This window comes from Pseudorca crassidens, chromosome 10, assembly GCF_039906515.1.
Source record: "Pseudorca crassidens isolate mPseCra1 chromosome 10, mPseCra1.hap1, whole genome shotgun sequence".
Lineage (NCBI taxonomy): Eukaryota > Metazoa > Chordata > Mammalia > Artiodactyla > Delphinidae > Pseudorca > Pseudorca crassidens.
The window spans coordinates 53472659-53486375 of NC_090305.1; positions in this window are offsets into that span (position 1 = coordinate 53472659).

Below are 13717 nucleotides of genomic sequence, written 5' to 3' on the forward strand. Positions count from 1 at the left end.
AGATAACTGACCTGGAAGATAAAATAGTGGAAATAACTACCGCACAGCAGAATAAAGAAAAAAGAATGAAAACAATTGAGGACAGTCTCAGAGACATCTGGGAAAACAATAAGCACACCAACATTCGAATTATAAGGTTCACAGAAGAAGAAGAGAAAAAGAAAGGGTCTGAGAATATATTTGAAGAGATTATAGTTGAAAACTTCCCTAATATGGCAAAGGAAATAGTCAATCAAGTCCAGGAAATGCAGAGAGTCCCATACAGGATAAATCCAAGGATAAATACACCAAGACACATATTAATCAAACTGTCAAAAATTAAATACAAAGAAAACATATTAAAAGCAGCAAGGGAAAAACAACAAATAACACACAAGGGAATCCCCATAAGGTTAACAGTTGATCTTTCAGCAGAAACTCTGCAAGCCAGAAGGGACTGGCAGGACATATTTAAAGTGATGAAGGAGAAAATCCTGCAACCAGATTACTCTACCCAGCAAGGATCTCATTCAGATTTGATGGAGAAATTAAAACCTTTACAGACAAGCAAAAGCTGAGAGAGTTTAGCACCAGCAAACCAGCTCTACAACAACTGGTAAAATAACTTCTCTAGGCAAGAAACACAAGAGAAGGAATAGACCTACAATAATGAACCCAAAACAATTAAGAAAATGGGAATAGGAACATACATATTGATAATTACTTTAAATGTAAATGGAATAAATGCTCCCACCAAAAGACACAGATTGGCTGAATGGATACAAAAACAAGACCCATATATTTGCTGTCTACAAGAGACCCATTTCAGACCTAGAGACACATACAGACTGAAAGTAAGGGGATGGAAAAAGATATTTCATGCAAATGGAAACCGAAAGAAAGCTGGAGTAGCAATTCTCATATCAGACAAAATAGACTTTAAAATAAAGACTATTAGAAGAGACAAAGAAGGACACTACATAATGACCAAGGGATCGATCCAAGAAGAAGATATAACAATTGTAAATATTTATGCACCCAACATAGAAGCACCTCAATACTTAAGGCAAATACTAACAGCCATAAAAGGGGAAATCGACAGTAACACATTCATAGTAGGGGACTTTAACACCCCACTTTCACCAATGGACAGATCATCCAAAATGAAAATAAATAAGGAAACACAAGCTTTAAATAACACATTAAACACGATGGACTTAATTGATATTTATAAGACATTCCATCTAAAATCAACAGAATACACTTTCTTCTCAAGTGCTCATGGAACATTCTCCAGGATAGATCATATCTTGGGTCCCAAATCAAGACTTGGTAAATTTAAGAAAATTGAAATCGTATCAAGTATCTTTTGCAATCACAATGCTGTGAGACTAGATATCAATTACAGGAAATAATCTGTAAAAAATACAAACACATGGAGGCTAAACAATACACTACTAAATAATCAAGAGATCACTGATGAAATCAAAGAGGAAATCAAAAAATACGTAGAAACAAATGACAATGAAAACACAACAACCCAAAACCTATGGGATGCAGCAAAAGCACCTCTAAGAGGGAAGGTTATAGCAATACAATCGTACCTCAAGAAACAAGAAGTATCTCAAAAAAAAATCTAAACTTAAACCTAAAGCAATTAGAGAAAGAAGAAGAAAAAAACCCCAAAGTTAGCAGAAGGAAAGAAACCATCAAGAGCAGATCAGGAAAAAATGAAAAAGAAATGAAGGAAACAATAGCAAAGATCAATAAAACTAAAAGCTGCTTCTTTGAGAAGATAAACAAAATTGATAAACCATTAGCCACACTCATCAAGAAGAAAAGGGAGAAGACTCAAATCAATAGAATTAGAAATGAAAAAGGAGACGTAAGAGCTGACACTGCAGAAATACAAAGGATCATGAGAGATTACTACAAGCAACTATATGCCAATAAAATGGACAACCTGGAAGAAATGGACAAATTCTTAGAAAAGCACAACCTTCTGAGACTGAATCAGGAAGAAATAGAAAATATAAACAGACCCATCACAAGCATTGAAATTGAGACTGTGATTAAAAATCTTCCAACAAACAAAAGCCCAGGACCAAATGGCTTCACAGGTGAATTCTATCAAACATTTAGAGAACAGCTAACACCTACACTTCTCAAACTCTTCCAAAATATAGCAGAGGGAGGAACACTCCCAAACTCATTCTACCTGGCCACCATCACCCTAATACTAAAACCAGACAAAGATGTCACAAAGAAAGAAAACTACAGGCCAATATCACTGATGAACATAGATGCAAAAATATCAACAAAATACTAGCAAACAGAATCCAGCAGCACATTAAAAGGATCATACACCATGATCAAGTGAGGTTTATCCCAGGAATGCAAGAACTCTTCAATATACGCAAATCATTCAATGTGATAAACCATTTGATGAACTCACTAAATGCAGAAAAATCATTCGACAAAATTCAACACCCATTTATGATAAAAACCCTCCAGAAAGTAGGCATAGAGGGAACTTACTTCAACACAATATAGGCCATATATGAAAAACTCACAGCCAACATCGTTCTAGTGGTGAAAAACTGAAACCATTTCCTCTAAGATTAGGAAAAAGACAAATTGTCCACTCTCACCACTATTATTCAACATAGTTATGGAAGTCCTAGCCACAGCAATCAGAGAAGGAAAAGGAATCCAAATCGGAAAAGAAGAAGTAAAGCTGTCACTGTTTTCTGATGACATGATACTATACATAGAGAATCCTAAAGATGCTACCAGAAAGCTAGAGCTAATCACTGAATCTGGTAAAGTAGCAGGATACAAAATTAATGCACAGAAATCTCTTGCATTCATATACACTAATGATGAAAAATTTGAAAGAGAAATTAAGGAAACACTCCCATTTACCATTGCAACAAAAAGAATAAAATACCTAGGAATAAACCTACCTAAGGAGACAAAAGACCTGTATGCAGAAAACTATAAGACACTGATGAAAGAAATTAAAGATGATACAAATAGATGGAGAGGTATACCATGTCCTTGGATTGGAAAAATCAACATTATGAAAATGACTGTACTACCCAAAGCAATCTACAGATTCAATGCAATCCCTATCAAACTACCAATGGCATTTTTCACAGAACTATAACAAAAAATTTCACAATTTGTATGGAAATACAAAAGACCGCAAATAGCCAAAAATATCTTGAGAAATGGAGCTGGAGAAATCAGGTTCCCAGTCTTCAGACTATACTACAAAACTACAGTAATCAAGACAGTATGGTACTGACACAAAAACAGAAATATAGATCAATGAAACAGGATAGAAAACCCAGAGATAAACCCATGCACATATGGTCACCTTATTTTTGATAAAGGAGGCAAGAGTATACAATGGAGAAAAGACAGGCTCTTCAATAAATGGTGCTGGGACAACTGGACAGCTACATGTAAAAGAATGAAATTAGAACACTCCCTAACACCATACACAAAAATAAACTCAAAATGGATTAAAGACCTAAATGTAAGGCCAGACACTGTAAAACTCTTAGAGGAAAACATAGGTAGAACACTTTATGACATAAATCACAGCAAGATCCTTTCTGAGCCACCTCCAGGAGAAATGGAAATTAAACAAAAATAAACAAATGGGACCTAATGAAAATTAAAAGCTTTTGCACAGCAAAGGAAACCGTAAACAAGATGAAAAGACAACCCTCAGAATGAGAGAAAATATTTGCAAATGAAGCTCCTGACAAAGGATTAATCTCCGAAATATACAAGCAACTCATGCAGCTCAATATCTAAAAAACAAACAACCCAATCCAAAAATAGGCAGAAGACCTAAATAGACATTTCTCCATGGAAGATATACAGATTGCCAACCAACACATGAAAGGATGCTCAACATCACTAATCATCAGAGAAATGTAAATCAAAACTACAATGAGGTATCACCTCACACCAGTCAGAATGGCCATCACCAAAAAATTTATAAACAATAAATGCTGGAGAGGGTGTAGAGAAAAGGGGACCCTCTTGCACTGTTGGTGCAAATGTAAATTGATACAGCTACTGTGGAGAACAGTGTGAAGGTTCCTTAAAAAACTGAAAATAGAGCTATCATATGACCCAGCAATCCCACCACAGGGCATATACCCTGAGAAAACCATAATTCAAAAATAGTCATGTACCGCAATGTTCATTATAGCTCTATTTACAATAGCCAGGACATGGAAGCAAGCTAAGTGTCCATCGACAGATGAATGGCAAAGAAGATATGGCACACATATACAATGGAATATTGATCAGCCATAAAAAGAAACGAAATTGAGTTATTTGTAGTGAGGTGGATGGACCTAGAGTCTGTCATGCAGAGTGAAGTAAGTCAGAAAGAGAAAGACAAATACTGTATGCTAACACATATATATGGAATCTAAAAAAAAAAAAAGGTTCTAATGAACCTAGGGTCAGGACAGGAATAAAGACGCAGACGTAGAGAATGGACTTGAGGACACGGGGAGTGGAAAGGGTAAGCTGGGATAAAATGAGAGAGTGGCATGGACATATATACACTACCAAAAGTAAAATAGATAGCTAGTGGGAAGCAGCTGCATAGCACAGGGAGATCAGCTCCGTGCTTTGTGACCACCTACAGGGGTGGGATAGGGAGGGTGGGAGGGGGATGCAAATGGGAGGAGATATGGGGACATATGCATATGTATATCTGATGCACTGTGTTATAAAGCAGAAATTAACACACCATTGTAAAGCAATTATACTCCAATAAAGATGTTAAAAAAATAAAAAATAAAATAATTCAGGTCCATTGAGTTAAATGACCCCTGAAAGTCCTTTAAACCCTGTGACTCTGGATTCCTGGGCTGGAAACATTAAGAAAGCTTTATGATCCTTTTTTCCTAATCCTTTACTGTGTACTCTCTGTTTGTATTTTTTCAGATTAGAATGGGAAACTTCTTCCTGCAAGTAATCCGTTCATTTCTCTCCTTGACATGAGGCTGAAATGTCAGGCTTCCAAATATCACTGGGGAATATTTCTCAGCTGCAGTTGATTATTTCTTCTTTCACTGCCAGGCGTCACATTGCCTGGAGAGAATTCACTTAGCAAAGGAGGGGCAAGGGCAGTGGGTAGCAGAGGGAAGAAACAGCATGTCCGAGAAGCTGGGGGTGAGTCTGGCAAGAAACGGGGGTAAAATTTATGGTAATTCGGCGACACAAAGCAAGAACTTAAAATTGAAAATAAAGTCTAGTAAGCCTTAGTTCTGGGTGTCTGTGTGTGTGTGTGCATGCGTGTTTGTTTAAAGTGCTTTAGAATGAAACAATGCCATTTGTAGCAACATGGATGGACCTAGAGATGATCATACTAAGTGAAGTAAGTCAAAGACAAATATATGGTATCACTCACGTGTGGAATCTAAAAAATGATACAAGTGAACTTTGTTACAAAACAAAAACAGACTCACAGACATAGAAAAAAAATCTTATGGTTACCAAAGGGGAAAGAGGGGGGAGGGATAAATTAGAAGTTTGAGATTAACAGATACACACTACTATATATAAAATAGATAAGCAGCAAGATCCTACTGTATAACACAGGGAACTATATACAATATCTTGCAATAACCTATAATGGAAAAGAATCTGAAAAAGTACATATATGTAAAATTGAATCACTTTATTGTACATCAGAAAGGAACACAACATTGTAAACAAACTATACTTCAATGAAAAATAAAAGTTAAAAAAAAAGATAGATACTTCTGCAACTTCAAAGATACTTGTCAATTTAAAAAAAAGTGCTTTAGTACATAAAATTCTACATTACCCAAATAAAGCTGTTATTTGGTCACAGCAGCTAAAAATATTAATGATGCCACACCAAATGCTTCATAAGAAATCATCCCCAGCTGCCAGAAAGGGGGGGAAGGTATCAGGCAAGATTTACATACACTTATTCAGAATGAAAAAACAGTGACCTAAAAAAATAACCAAATCAACTTGAATTTTGCCCCTGAATTTCTCATCTCTCTAATTGGTCAGTGATCACTTGTGGGGTTCCCTTTGAGGACTGCCTTTTGCTCTCCTTTGGGATGGGATTTGCACCCAGGGAAGAGATGGGGCAGGAATTATTGAAAGCCCCCTTTCGGATCAGCATTAACAATTCACGGAGCTCATCTCTAGTTCCACCTGAGGCACTGGGAAGGACACCTGACAAGCAGCAAGGCCTTGTTCAAAGTGTCTCCTAATCTGCTTTGAAACGCACAGTGGATCGGGGCCAATTCGAGGTCGACACCCCATCCTCGTTGTTTTGCGAGCTGCCTGGCTGCTCTTGTGCCAGAGGAAGTGAACAGACAGACTGATTGCAAACCCATCGGGCTTCTGACCGGCCGCTGAATGGCCTTTTGAAATGCAAACCTCCAGAGCTGAGGGTTGGAAACTCTCCTTCTATTGAGGTCCCCTGTCACACAAAGGGGAAAAAAAATAATCACCAAAAAGTAATTTAGGCTGAGTGGTTTACAAAATGAGACAGATCAAAGGGTAAACTCACACAACTGAAATGCTGAGAAGAAGGAATTTTCAACATTATTAAGTAAACCCAGTGTGGGTGAAAGCAGTTCAGTTGCAGGTGGAAAGCAGGTAAGGGGAGCTTTGGTGCCTATACCTCCATCAGACTTCATGCTGGTCCAACAAATATGTCCACAGGCAACGCTAGCCTCCAGGCAACGTGCCCTCCAGGCAACATTAGCCTCTTCTGGCTTCTGAGACGCAGCGATCTCCTGGCTTTCCTCCCACCTCCAGACATCCCCCTCCTCTGAGTCATTTGCCAGGTCCTCCTCCCCATCTCTCAGACTTGAAAGTTGGTTCTTCATGGCTTAGTCCTAGGTCTGCTTTGATTCCTTCCATGTGCCCTCTACCTGGAACACCTCATCCGCAGCCTGGTTCCTCGCCATCTCTAAGCAGATGGTCACACATTTGCTCTCCAGCCAGACTTTCTTTAAAGCTCCAGGCCCAGGGAGTTTGGGATTAGCAGATGCAAACTAGTCTATATAAGATGGATAAACAACAAGGTCCTACTGTATAGCACAGGGAACCATATTCACTCTAATTGAAACAGAGCAGGACCCCATGTCCTCAGCCTGCCTGTTGTCTGTGGAAGAACTTTAGTCAAAGAATAAGTTTAATCATAGGAGAGAAAAAATGCAGAAGCAAAGGAAAGCAAACAGGACAAAATAATAATAGTTTAGTCATTAAGCAAAGTCAAGGAACTTAATTCCTCCTCAAGGGCTATAGATAATATTCTGAGCCGCGTCCTGTGAGCTGTCTTATAGAGACTAAAACCCCCACCAGGTGGAAGAAGTTAACTACATGATGACCAGACTGTCGCCATGACATAAGCTGCCACAATCCCGAGAATTGGCCTCAAAGACAAGGGAACAAACCCACCCTGGAACTGAAGATTAACTGTACTTAAAACAGTCAAGATGAGGGTGGTCAGACCACCAATGACCAATTTCAAGATGAGCGTCAGAGCTGACTCTGCTGTTTCTGCATGTAGCCCCCTCCCTCTGCCTATAAAAGCTCTTGCCACTGATTGTCAGTGGGGGGGAGTCGGCCTTGGGCCTCATTATGCGCTCATTATAATATGTTAGCATATGCTATCTGACATGCCCACAGACGCCATGACAGTTCCAAAGCTGCCCATAAAAGGCCCAAAAGTGGGTGGGGCCCCAATTCCTGGAAATCCCCACCCCTTCCCCAAGACAGAATACTCCTCCCTCTCCTTAACCTATGAAATTAGCCAGCCGGTGAACACCCCCATGCCTCCCAGCCGCTCTCACTTTCTGAGATGACCTCTTGCCCTAGGGCCACCTCTCACCTTCTAAGATGGCCAGCATTCTGCCTATGGAGTGTGTATCTCTGCTTTCACTTTACTACTGCTCACCCTTGAACTCTTTTCTGCACAAAGCCAGGGACCCTCACTCGGTGGCCCATCCCAGGAACACGCTGGAGACCCGGGACATGACCATCCTCTTGCGCCCCATTTTCTTGCAACATCTTTACAAAGCAAGAGGGGGAAGGTGGTCTCCTCTTCCCTCCCCACTTTTCCTTGGATTAATTAATCCACTTCTTACCTATCACTTTGCCTCTCGCTGAATTCCTTCTGCGCCGAGGTGCACAGAACCTGAGCTTCACTGAATCCTGAGACAAGCTGTGTGGTTTCAGTTGAAATATTGTGGGTTCAGTCCCATCTGAGGTGCAATTTCAATCCCAATCCCCCTCCCGGCTCTTGCCCAGCTCCTCCCCACGTCAGTGCCTTCAAAAGGGCTCATTTTCTCTGCCGGCACCTGCTTTCTCCCCATGAATGTGCTGGGCCAATTCCCCTCATCCTCCCAGTGTCAGCAGAATTATGCCTTCCTCACAGCACCCGTCCTATGTCCCCAAGGCCAAGTCACAACCTCCACTTGTCCAGTTTCACAGTCTCCTTGACTTTTTATTTTTGTAGGATTTGTCATGCTTTCTAATTAACCCACTCTGCAGTTACTTGTTTTCTATTTTTTGCATTGCTATATGTCCAGTGCCTGGCACTATATCCTGCACATTTAATGAAGCTATCCTGAAGGAATTAGTAAATGAATAATAGAAATAGAGATAAGATCACAAGAGAAAATTTTTCTGCCACCAAGTTACAATTTGTATATTTTTATTTCTGTGAAGTTAGTCAGATGCTCTTCCTCAATGACTCATATTGAAATCCATGACCAGCATAAACCCCAGTGGCTTTTTCCACATTAACTGATGTCAAGCCACATATGCCTCTGTGCAGAGGTAATGCATGTTTCATCTGCACGTAAAGTTTTTATCTTTAGGGGAACTATGTAATTTTTGAAACTGAATTCTGTCATCCAAGATATTAACTGTCCTCACCAGGTGTTACTTGAAAATACTATAATCATGACTGCTGTGCCTTTTTTAAAGTTGTTAAGAAATGGTGCCTTCATGCTAGCCCCACAAAACCCTGCAAATACCCCTACGGGCCTTTTTCCCAGTGTGGCAGACATAACTGGTCAATTCATCCAATAGCCATTTCTCCCAACTTTCTTATTCCTTGCTCTCTTTCAATTATAGAGGCTAAGAAAAGCCAGAAACCCAATATGTCAGCCTCCCTGTAACTAGTGGTGGCTAGTGAGACACAAAGGGACATCTACAAGGAGGAAGCAGTGTGGGGAAATACTCTGCTCCCACTTTAAAACAAACAAACAAGAAAAGGTCAATCTAACCTGTGCTCTCAACACTGATTACTCCATTGTTTCTACCTTTGAATGTGATTGTGATACCTAGAGCCATAGCAGCTATCCTGTGGCCCTGAGGTAACAAGCATGAAGGCAGAGGCAATATGAAGATGGAGGAACTTCTGAACCAGCCTATTATGCCTACGGCTAGAGTTCTTGTTTTGAGAAACAACTGTTTCTTTATTGCTTAAGCCACTATTAATTGGGTTTTCTGTGCTTTACAGTCAAACATGGCTTGAATGGTACCTTTAGTTAGAACGGCACCATGAGTCAATATTAAAAGTATAGTTGAGGGCTTCCCTGGTGGCGCAGTGGTTAAGAGTCCACCTGCCGATGCAGGGGACACGGGTTCGTGCCCCGGTCCGGGAAGATCCCACGTGCCGCGAAACTGCTGGGCCCGTGAGCCATGGCTGCTGAGCCTGTGCGTCTGGAGCCTGGGCTCCGCAACGGGAGAGGCCACAACAGTGAGAGGCCCGCGTACCGCAAAAAAAAAAAAAAAGTATAGTTGATCAGTCAGACACAATTCTGTCGAACCATAGCGAAGTCCAACCCTAATTTTTCTATTTTATTCATAAAGCTACCATGAAAGACTTTATTTCAATTTTTCCCTCAAGTCACAATACACTGAGACTATGATATTTCCCTCCTTTGACAGTTCTATAGGTTTACCATTTAAGCATTGCTCTTGGCCTGAAAAGAGTGGAGATAATAGACATATTGTGCTCAGATCCTATTTCTATGACATTTGATCTGGATTAACATTAAGCTGCTTAAGACCTTTTTCTCTGTAAGCTTCATCCTACTCTTTTTCATAATTATTTTTTAAAGTGGGCAGGTATTTTTCCTTCTGAACACTTAAAAATGAAAAACCCAACAAAACAATAAGTTCTCTGTTCTGCTCTTCCAAACTCATTCGTGGTTCTGTATCCTGAAAAATCTTCAAAAGTAAATAGAATCTTTCCAGTAAGTAGAATTGTCACGGTATCCTCTGGCATTAGTTAGAATATCAGTTGGGCTTCTGTGTCATAGGCCCCAAATAAGAGTGGCCTCAATAAGAAAGGTGACTACTTCGAGCCTAACAATTCAGCCACTAAGCAGTCCAGGGTGGTATGGTAGCTCCATTTTGTCAGGCATCGCATTTCCTTCTAGCATAGCTGGTTGGCTTTTCCTCTTGGTCCAAAATGGTACCCATATCATATCCACATTCAGGGCAGCAAGATGGAAGAAGGAGAATGGAAGGTGTCCTTTCCCTTTAAGGGCATAATGCAGACATTACACACATCACTCCTGCCCACATATAACTGACTACAGCATAGTCACATGGTCACATCTAGGTGTAGGAAGGCTAGGAAATGTAGTCACTATTCTGGGGAGCCAGGTGCCCAGCTAAATATCAGGGCTTCTACCACTACAGTGAGTCCCCTACATACAAACGAGTTCCGTTCCGAGAGTACGTTTGTAAAAGTCCAACAAAGTTAGCCTAGGTATCCAACTAACACAATTGGCTATATAGTACTGTACTGTAATAGGTTTATAATACTTTTCACACAAATAATACATAAAAAATAAACAAACACACAAAATAAAGAAAACATTTTTAATCTTACAGTACCTTGAATAGTACCGTAGTACAGCACAGCAGCTGGCATACAGGGGCACATTTGCATTTTTGAAACTTCACAACTTGAAGGTTCATATTAAGGGAACTTATTGTATAGACAAAGGGAAGTGAGATTTCAAGGGACAACTTACAGCCTCTCTCAGACTTCCCCCCGAGATATATGAATTCCTGGACTGAAGTTGCAATAACAAGCAATAATGTAACAATGTACATGAAATCGAGCCAAAGGCTTGAAGCTGGCTCTTGGGCCAGCCAGAGGTCACCCACTTCAATGAGAAAGGCCCAGTATTTTTGAAGTGTCCCTATCATAGTGGTTTGTAGAATGGCTTGGACCAGCAACACAAGCATCACCTGGGAACTATTGGAAATGCAGATTCTTGGGCCCCACTTGACTTACTGAATCAGAAACTCTGGGGACGGAGCCCGTAGCCTGTGTTTTAATGAGCTCTGTGGAAGATTCTGATACATGTTCAAGTACACGCTGTAAAGTATCGCACTCCACAGGTTCGTGCTGAGCATTTATAAATTCCTACAATAAGACACCTGGCACCTGAAGAATTCTTGCGCTCAGGTGAGCAATAAACTATTTTATTAAGAGAATGTTCTGATCATAAAATGGATTTCAAATAAAATATATACCTTTATATTAAGGAGTCTTTCTTCTTAAGAAAATTTCTATTAGATTTGTTATTAACCTTCAAAAACAACGGTTGTGCAGCAGTGGATTTAAAATCAAGAAAAGGGCAAATCCTCTTCTTACTATATGATCATCACAAAGACATGGACCAGCTCTCTTTCTCAAGCAGTCAGCATCATGAACAACACATCCAATGGGGACATCTCACCCCAAAGGATGAGGTGCCAATGACTGATTCACTAGGTGGGGGACGTAGGGGTCTCTGGGGCATCCCTTCACACAATGCTTTCTTTTTCTAGCTCACGGATGTGAACAATTACTTATTTACAGTCTTTCCTTTTTCTTGTGGTTTTATTACTTATAAGAGGTAAAACATCGTCTTTACAATCATTTATAGCAGAGCCTCTCAAACTTTGATTGACAGATGAATTTCCTGGGGATCTTGGTAAAACACAGACTCTGATTCAGTGGGTCTGGGGCCAGGCCTGAGGTTCTGCATTTCAAACCAGCTCTCAGGTGAGGGTGATCCTGCTGGTCCACAGACCACACTGAGTAGCAAGGATTTGTAGAATAACAGGATAAAGAATAGAGGAGCTGTTTTAGAAGACCTCCCAAATTTAACTAAAGAAGTCACCACCCACAGAACTGTTCAAATTGAGCACCCAACACCAGGGAGGTTAAAAAGAAAAGATGCCTATTTACTGAAAGCAGTGGACAAAGAGAGGGAAAAAAAGGGGGCACAGGGGGCCTATTCCCCCAAGGGTTGCTCCACCCTTGCTTCCAGGGCAAGACATCATCACAGCCTAGCTGTTTTCCCTGGGAATCATTGTGGTCGATGACAGTTACTCCCTCATGTGTGCATTCATTTAATAAATATTTACTAAGCAATGATTATATGCCAAGAGGGTCACCTCAAGTCTCACAGCATCAATCGAATAAGCAGAAGCTCACCGTCATGGTCCCACATTCTGGCTAGGTCCCTGTCACTCCTTCTGTCCATCTGGGGGCTGGCTGGTCTCCTGAACCTTTCCCCAGAAGTAGAGTCTTACTTCTCATTGGGCTGTTTAATATTATAGCTTTGAGTTACACGGGCTCGTTTATATTTGGTTCCCTTGCTTTATCTTTCAGGAGACAGTGTTCTCCAGTTAGGGAGATATTTTGTCCAGGGGTGCCCCATGGGGATCTGCCTCCTCTGTTTACTTACGGAGCTAGTGTTCGGCATTTCCCCCCTCACCTCAAAAGCCTTCTTTAGCCCGCGTACCACAACTGCTGATCCTACGCTCTGGAGCCCGCGAGCCACGGCTGCTGAAGCCCGCATGCCTAGAGCCTGCTCTCCGCAACAAGAGAAGCCACCACAACGAGAAGCCTGCACACCACAACGAAGACCCAACACAGACAAATAAATAAATAATTAAATTTATTAAAAAAAAAAAAAAAAAAGCCTTCTTTAGCCAGGTCTTAGGGACCGAAAAAGCTATCTCTGATTTACTTTCTACTCTAAGCCCAAACATTCTCAATGTCTTAACCAAAAAATTAAAGTGCTTCTTCCTTCACTATTCCTCAAGGCAAGGTGAACTTCTGGAAATTCCCCAGACACAAGCTGACCCTGGTGGTCTTTTTCTCATCCCCTACAAAAGAACATGAACAAAACTTTCAGAACCCTTCTATTCAAGATAAGTCAAACAACCATGGAGGCCCTGGGGTAAATTAAACATATTTTTTCAAGCCCAAAATCAAGAACATGCCTGGAATATTCAAAAGTACTTATGGTGACAGAGAAACAGAAAATTTAAGAATACGCTTGTCCTAAAAAGTTTCAAACATATATTCGTCTTGGCACTGGTAGCCAAAAGTGTTCTACAGCTGACAGAGAAGGGGGGAAAGCATGCAGAAAGGAACAGAGAAAGACAAAGACTATGTGCTCCTTCCATTCACAATAGCCAACACATGGAAACCACCCAAGTGTCCATCAACAGATGACTGGCTTAAGAAGATGTGGTATATATATACAATGGAATACTACTCAGCCATAAAAGAGAATAAAATATTGTCATTTGCAGCAACATGGATGAACCTAGAGAATATTATACTTAGGGAAGTAAATCAGACAGAGAAAGACAAATACCATATGAGATCATTTACATGTGG